This window comes from Piliocolobus tephrosceles, chromosome 4 (genome assembly GCF_002776525.5).
Source record: "Piliocolobus tephrosceles isolate RC106 chromosome 4, ASM277652v3, whole genome shotgun sequence".
Lineage (NCBI taxonomy): Eukaryota > Metazoa > Chordata > Mammalia > Primates > Cercopithecidae > Piliocolobus > Piliocolobus tephrosceles.
Genome location: NC_045437.1, coordinates 38,727,524 through 38,736,346, shown reverse-complemented (window position 1 = coordinate 38,736,346; position 8,823 = coordinate 38,727,524). Strand labels below are relative to the sequence as shown.

General features: G+C 37.2%; 1 pseudogene; it reads left to right on the top strand.

The window, feature by feature from the left end:
- The first annotated feature begins 2,664 nt into the window (after positions 1–2,664).
- Positions 2,665–6,293, top strand: LOC111545598 (annotated as a pseudogene).
- Positions 6,294–8,823: the final 2,530 nt, after the last annotated feature.

The following is an 8,823-nucleotide window of genomic DNA, read 5'->3' as shown; positions in this document are numbered from 1 at the left end:
AAAATCATAAAACGCCACATTTACAGGTATCTATTTTCCTACAAATACATACAAAATATATTTCAGTTAAAAATAAATAACAAAAGCACAATCACTAAATCTCATTCACCACTATATATACTTTACAATTTAGAAATTAAAAGTATTCCAGAGTAACTTTTGGATTAAAAAGATAATAAACAAATCAAATTATAGACTATGATGGAATAATTAAATATTTCGTAGTAACAGAGGTATTTCTATTAAAATGAATGGGGAATAAGGATTCTTGTAAATAGTATTAGTGATATTGTTTTAGAAGTTCTAGCTGTAAGGCATGAAAAAAGGTCAACATTATAGCTTGTGTAAAGAATAAAATAATTTAGTGTGGAACAAATAAGTTTCTTTTAGACATTTTTGGAAAGGCTTTCTATTTCAAAAATAAATTTTAAATATATATATGTATGCATGTCTACAAGCACACACAATAAAATTGGATTTCCCTTTACAACTACATTAAAATAAACTATAAATGGATTAAATAGTAAAATTTTAAGCCAAATTAAATCCCCCAATACTAAAAATTATACAAAAATTTATACACTTGACTACATATAAAGTCAAAATTGTTTTAGTGTTAAAAAATTAGAAGCTACTTTAAAAGACTAGTGAAATATTCAAAACTCATAAAATAATTTTTGGCATACTTATTCTTTGTTAAAAAATAATTATTTTAAATGTCTATTGGAAAAAGGACAGAACATGTGGATTTAGTTAAATAAATTACAGCATAAAACAGAAGAAATAAAACTAGTCATTAAACAAGAAAACATATTTAATCTCACAAGTAATCAAATAAATTCATAATAAAATATTGACATATCAGATTTTGGCCTATCAAATTTTCAAAGAACAAAATGGTGAAGAAACTGTGAACCTGAATTCTGATTAGATGCTGCCAAGAGTGTAAATTGATGAATCCTTTCAGGGAGGTAATTTTCTATTATGTATCAAGATTTTTAAAATACTTAATGTGAATTTGATAAAGTATTTTTACTTCTAGTAATCCCTCATTAAGAAATTATTATTGATATGGACAATAGAAATCTATGCAATGATGTTCATATGGGGAAACATTTGTGGTATAGGTGAAAACAAAGGATACTTAACTTACAGGAATATCTCACTTTATGGTACTTCACTTTATTGCACTTCATAGGTACTGCATTTTTTGCAAACTGGTTTGTGGCAAGTCTGCACTAAGCAATTTTATCAGTCTATCAGTGTCATTTCCCAATGCTACACAGAGACGGCATTTGTACATTTTGGATCTCTGTGTCACATTTTGATAATTCTCGCAATGTTTCAAGCTTAATTATTATTATATCTATTATAGTGATCTGTAATCAGGGATCTTAAACTTACTATTGTGATTGTTTGGGGGCACTACAAACCACTCCCATATAAGACAGCAAAATTAATTAATACATGTACGTGTTCTTACTGCTCCACAGATCGGTCATTCCCCCTATCTCTATGCTTCTCCAAGATCCTTGCTATTCCCTGGGATACAATAGTATTTAAATTAGGCCAAATAATAATCCTACAATGGCCTCTAAGTGTTCAAGTGAAAGGAAGAGTCACATATCGCTCACTTTAAATAAAAAGCTATAAATGATTAAGTGTAATGAGGAAGACATGTCAAAAGCCAAGATAGGCTGTAAGCCAGGCCTTTTGCTCCAAACAGTTTGTCAAGCTGTGAATACAAATCAAAAGTTATTAGCAGAAATTTAAAGTGCTACTTCAGTGAACACACAAATAGTAAGAAAGTGAAACAGCCTTATTACTGACATGCAGAAAGTTTCAGTGGTCTTGACAGAAGATCAAGCCAATTATAACAGTCTCTTGAAACAAAGCCTAACCCAGTGCAAACTCTCAATTCAGTGAAAGCCTAGAGATGTGAGGAAGCTGTAGAAGAAAGTTGGAAGCTAGCAGAAGTTGGTTGATGAAATTTAAGGAAGAAAGCCATCTCCATAACATCAAAGCACAAGATGAAGCAGCAATGCTGATGGAGAAGCTACAGCAACTTATTCAGACCATCTAGCTAAGACAAATGATGAAGATGAATACACTAAACAACAGATTCTCAATGTGGATGAAATAGCCCTATACTGGAAGATTTCATCTAGATCTGTAGTAGGGAGAAGTGAATACCTGTCTTGAAAGCTTCTAAAAACAGTTTGACTCTCTTTTTAGGGGCTAATGCTCCTGATGACTTTAAGTTGAAGCCAATGGTCATTTACTATTCAAAAAAATCCTAGAACCCTTAAGAATTATGCTAAATCTACTTTGACTGTGTTCTATAAATGGATCAATAAAGTTTAAAAGATAGCACATCTATCTATAGCACAGTTCACTGAATATTTTAAGCCCACTATTGAGACTTGCTGATAAGAAAAATGCCTCTTCCTCCCCTCCCCCACCGAGCGGGAGCTGCGAGACGGGCTCGGCCCCCTGGCGGTACGTGGGGAGCAATCTGTGTGGGAGGAGAGGCGTGGAGGGGAGGCAGCTGCGTGTACGGTACTGTGGGGGCGGCAGGGCCGCTGGGCGCCCCTTCTCTGCCTCCTAACCTCGCCTCTGTGCTTCCCTCTCGCCTGCCCTGTTCCTCCTCCCATCCCGCAACTCCATGCCCAGGGCCCTGCCAGCAGAGGAGACAGGTATATGCTGGTCACTTTCGAAGAGCCGCCCTGTCCTATCAAGGCTGGATGGAAAGAAAACCATGCAGTTTATGAATGAACTAAAAAACCTTCAGGCTGAAGGACTTAGGACTCTTGGCCAATCCCTAAGGGCAGCTTTTGATTTATTAAATTTAAATAGATTAGTAACTGGCATAGACAACTATGGGCAGGGAAGAAACCCTTTTTTCTTGAAGTCAGAAATAATTATCACAATTACTGATGGGAGCAAGTTGACCACCACCAGTGGAGTCCAGGATGAGCTTCATTTACCTCTTAGTTCTCCTTTGCCTGGAAGTGAATTGACCAAGGAACCTTTTCGTTGGGATCAGAGACTCTGTGCATTAGTGTTGGCGGTTGCCTGGCACCATGTCAGTAGAATCAGAACAGTTGACAGGTGCGCCTTTAGATGACTCTGTAATCACACCAATATGTGAAGTGACAGGGAGCCATTCGTATTTTGTGTGTTCTCCAAGAACGCTTAATCAGCGTCTAGAGTCCTTGGTGCAGAAAGGACAAAGTGGGGTGGTAATAAAACTTTGAAAAAGCAGGACCAGATCCTTCCCCTGTAGAAGATGGGCAGCCAGATATATCAAGGCCTTTTGGATCTCAGCCTTAGCATAGCTGTCACAAACTCGTATATGTCAGACCAAATCCTAAAACTGGGATTCCTATAGGTCATTGGCCTGTTCCAGAGTCTTTTTGGCCAGATCAAAATTCACCAGCACTACCACCTCATACATCTCATCCTGTAGTGAAGTTTTCCTGTACAGACTGTGAACCAATGGTTATTGATAAACTTTCTTGTGACAAATATGTGTTGGAACCTTCACCACTGACTCAATTTATCCTAGAAAGGAAATCTCAAACATGTTGGCAGGTGTATGTGAGCAATAGTGCAAAATATAGTGAATTTGGTCATCCTTTTGGTTACCTGAAAGCCAGTACAGCACTGAACTGTGTCAACTTATTTGTGGTGGCTTACAATTAACCAGTCCTTCTTCCCCTTAGATGACTTGTTTAAAGTGCGTAAGGTAAAACCAACATTGAAGTGGAGACAGTCATTTGAAAGTTGTTTGAAGACAATGCCTCCTTACTATCTCGGGCCCTTGAAGAAAGCTGTTAGTATGATGGGAGCACCTAATCTAATAGCAGACAGTATGGAATATGGACTTAGTTACAGTGTCATTTCACACCTCGAAAAACTGAGTCAACAAGCCAAAATAGAATCTGATCGAGTCACTGGATCTGCAGGCAAAAAAGGTAGTACAGGAAACTGGAATAAAAGTCCGGAGCTGATCACATGGTTTATCAATGGCATATAGGGAAGACTTTCAACAACTCCTCCAAGGAATTTCAGAGGATGTCCCTCACAGGCTGCTAGACCTTAATATGAAGGAATACACTGGGTTCCAAGTTGCTTTGCTGAATAAGGATTTGAAGCCACAGACGTTTAGAAATGCTTATGACATACCAAGATGAAATCTTTTGGATCACTTAACAAGAATGAGATCTAATCTTGTGAAGCACACTTGCAGATTCTTAAAGGACAGGACGAAGATCAGTGCACAGTGTTCCTATAGCACAAATGGGGAACTACCAGAAATACCTCAAGCAAGTACCTTCTCCACTAAGAGAAATTAATCCTGATCAGCCACAAAGGCTGCATACATTTGGCAACACCTTTAAGCTGGATAAGAAGGTATGATGATAGATGAAGCAGATGAATTTGTGGCTGGACCTCAAAATAAACATAAATGACCTGGAGAACCAAATATGCAAGGGATCCCTAAAAGACGTTGGTGTATGTCTCCACTACTAAAAGGGAGACAGCAGAATCCTGTTGTAAACAATCATGTAGGGGGGAAAGGACCACCTGCACCTACACCTCAAGCACAGCCAGATCTTATTAAACCTCTTCCTCTTCATAAAATTTCAGAAATTGTTGCGGGAAGTCAGGGACCCCGAATGGAGGGACTGGCTGAAGCTGTGGCAGAAGAACATAAATTGTGAAGATTTCATGGACATTTATTAGTTCCCCAAATTAATACTTTTGTAATTTCTTATGCCTGTCTTTACTGCAATCTCTGAACATAAATTGTGAAGATATCATGGACACTTATCACTTCCCCAATCAATACTCTTGTGATTTCCTATGCCTGTCTTTACTTTAATCTCTTAATCCCATCATCTTCGTAAACTAAGGAGGATGAATGTCGCCTCAGGACCCTGTGATTGTGTCAACTGCACAAATTGTTTGTAGAGCATGTGTGTTTGAACAATATGAAATCTGGGCATCTTAAAAAATGAACAGGATAACAGCAATGTTCAGGGAACATCAGAGATAAGACTTCTGGCTGCCAGTGAGCCGGATGGAACAGAGCCATATTTCTCCTCTTTCAAAAGCAAATAGGAGAAATATCGCTGAATTCTTTTTCTCAGCAAGGAATATCCCTGAGAAAGAGAATGCACCCTGAGGGTAGGCCTATGAACAGCCCCCTCAAGTCATGCCGTCTTTTATGGTCGAAGCCTAAGGGATTAAATAAGCCCCAGTCTCCTGTAGCGCTCCCAGGCTTATTAGGATGAGGAAAATTCCCGCCTGATAAATTTTGGTCAGACAGATTGTCTGCTCTCAAACCCTGTTTCCTGATAAGATGTTATCAATGTCAATGTGTGCCCGAAACTTCATTAGCAATTTTAATTTCACCCCATCCTGTGGTCCTGTGATCTTGCCCTGCCTCCACTTGCTTTGTGATATTTTATTACCTTGTGAAGTATGTGATCCCTATGACCCACACCCTATTTGTGCACTCCCTCCCCTTTTGAAAATTGCTGATAAAACTTGCTGGTTTTACAGCTCGGGGAACATCACGAATCCTGCCGACATGTGATGTCTCCTCCGGACTCCCAGCTTTAAATTTCTCTCTCTTGTGCTCTTTCGCTTTGTTTCTCAAACCAGCCAAGACATTTAGGAAATAGAAAAGAACTCATGTAACCATTGGGAGTGGGTTCTCCTGACAAGAAACCACTAATGATTCAATAGTACATGATGTGGTTGAAAATCATTTTGCAGACCAACTTTCATCAGACATTACACCAAATGCTATGGATACTGCATTTTCAACATCTTCTCCAGTCAGTTTACTGGAACAGCCAACCAATCATACAGAAGCAGGCTCTTGGTCATGACCATTTAGGAACCAATGACCTCACTGTTGGTGGATTTTTAAAAAATCATGAGGAGCCAAGAGATAAAGAACAATGTGCTGAAAAGAACATACCAGTATCTTAACTCAACAAAGGAAAGAAAGTGATGCATTGCAGAAGCCATGAAGAGGTCCATACCAAACTAAAAGCACAAATAATGAAAGAGATTTGAAAGCAAGGGAAAAAATATGAAAGAATCTTCACTTTACTGAAGCATGTGCAAGGCAGTTTACAAACAAGACTAATATTTTTACAAAATGTCATTAAAGAAGCATCAAGGTTAAAAAACGAATGCTAATAGAACAACTGTAGAACTTCGTGGATGAAACTCATCGAAGAGCCAATCGGATCAACCATATTAATAACAATTAAAAGAAAATAGAATGTGACCACTTATTTCACTATCTTCTTCAAATACAAAGTAAATACAAGACTGTTGTGATTTTGCATTCATTTTATGATGTGCATTGTTGACTATTTGAAATACTAAAAGCAAATCTACAGATCCTTTTTCCATCATTTTACAGTGACCTTTCCTTCATTTTGGTTTATTTTTGTAATGTGAAAAGTACCATTCTAAAAAACATTTTTATTTAACAAACTAAAAGTATTCCTCCAAAAAAAAAGAAAGATGCCTTATGAAATATTAATACTCATTGGCAATGCACCTATTCACCCAAGAGCTCTGATAGACATGTACAAGGAGATTAGTGTTGTTTTCATGCCTGCTAAAACAACATCCATTCTTCAGCCCACGGATCAAGGAGTAATTTGTCTTTCAAATCTCATTATTTAAGAAATACATTTGTAAGGCTATTGCTTCCACATATAGTGATTCTTCTGATAGATCTGGGCAAAGTAAATTCAAAACCTCTGGAAAGGATTCACCAGTCTACATGCCATTAACATTTGTGATTCATTAGAGGAGGTGAAAATATCACTCACAGGAGTTTGGAAGAAGTTGATTCCAACCCTCATGGGTGACTTTCAGGAGTTCAAGACTTCAGAGGAAGAAGCAACTGCAGAGGTAGGAGAAATAGCAAGAGATCTGCAATTCTAAGTGAAGCCTGAAGATGTGACAATTCCTACAAGCTCATCATCAAATTTGGAAGGATGAGAAGCTTCTTTTTATGGATAAGCCAAGAAAATAGTTTCTTGAGATGGAATCTATACTTGGTGAAGATGAGTTGAACATTGTTAAAATTACAAGAAAGGATTTAGAATATGATATAAATTTATGTGTATACATGTGTATATACACATATATATGTATAATATAAACTTAATTGATCAAGCAGCAACGGGGTTAGAGAGGATTGACTCTAATTTTGAAAGAAGTTCTACTTCTTTCAAACAAACAGCATCGCATGCTACAGAGAAATATTTTGTGAAAGGAAGAGTCAATCACTGTGGCAAACTTTATTGTTCTCTTATTTTAAGAAATTGCCATAGCTACCCCACCCTTTAGCAACCATCACTCCGATTAGTCATCATCCATGAACTTCAAGGCAAGACTCTTCACCACCAAAAATTTACAACTCTCCCAAGGCTCAGATGATCATTAATTAGCATTTTTAGCAATAAAGTATTTTTTAAGGTTTCCACTTTTTTTTTACACATAATGCTATTGCATACTTACTAGACTACGAGATAGTGTAAACATAACTTTTATATGCACTGTGAAACCAAAACATTTGTGTGACTCACTTTACTGCAATATTCGCTTTATTGCAGTGGTCTGGAACTGAACCTGAAATAACTCTTAGGTAGGTATACATAAAACATAATTCTTGGCCGGGCGCGGTGGCTCAAGCCTGTAATCCCAGCACTTTGGGAGGCCGAGACGGGCGGATCACGAGGTCAGGAGATCGAGACCATCCTGGCTAACACGGTGAACCCTCGTCTCTACTAAAAAATGCAAAAAACTAGCCAGGCCAGGTGGCAAGCGCCTGTAGTCCCAGCTACTCGGGAGGCTGAGGCAGGAGAATGGCGTGAACCTGGGAGGCGGAGCTTGCAGTGAGCTGAGATCTGGCCACTGCACTCCAGCCTGGGCGACAGAGCGAGACTCCGTCTAAAAATAATAATAATAATAATTCTTAAAAAATGTTGTGTTTATAAATATGTTAGAAGATAATAATATTAAATATATTTAAAATGTAATGTATTTTTGGTGGTTAGATAATGATAAGTATTTTTTGCAACATATATTTCATTTGCTACAATGAACAACATTCGTGCTAGGGGAAAAGTCATGCACTTAACACAAAAACCTTCTATTGCAAAATGTAGTCATTATTTTAACATTGCCTCTGCATATGTTTTCTCTAAGAAAATAAGATGAACAAATGATTGCCGGCTGTTCAAATGATAAATACATTCAGATAACTTCCTTAAAAAAAAAAAAAAAGATAAATACTCCCTTAAAATAAGTATTGCTCTATTAAATTAATTAATTAATGGGAGCATTAGTCAAATTAATTATAACTATTAGCTATCATGGTATTAGACTATGCTTGTCTCTCTTTCCTTGTAAGTTTTGATTATGAAAATTTTAATAAAATGTACTGTAAAAGTATTTTGCCTTTGAAACTTTAAAAAAAAAGTTACTATTGTAGCACATGCAACTGCCTTTAGCTAATGTCCTCTTCCCACCTCCAAAATTTAATCATACTGTACCTCGAGCAAGAAGCCCTGAAGTCTGTAAATAAGCTTAGCAAAGGCCTGACCTGAAAGCATACAAACATTAGTTGCTTGTCATTCTCAATCTTTTGTGCCATTTGATTTTCTTCACATATGCAACAACTTTCCCACCAAAAAGTAAATAAACAGAAACAGCTAGGCAAAAATAAATAACTAACTAACCTAGCTAGCTACATTGATAGAGAGATAGCAAACAAATGAT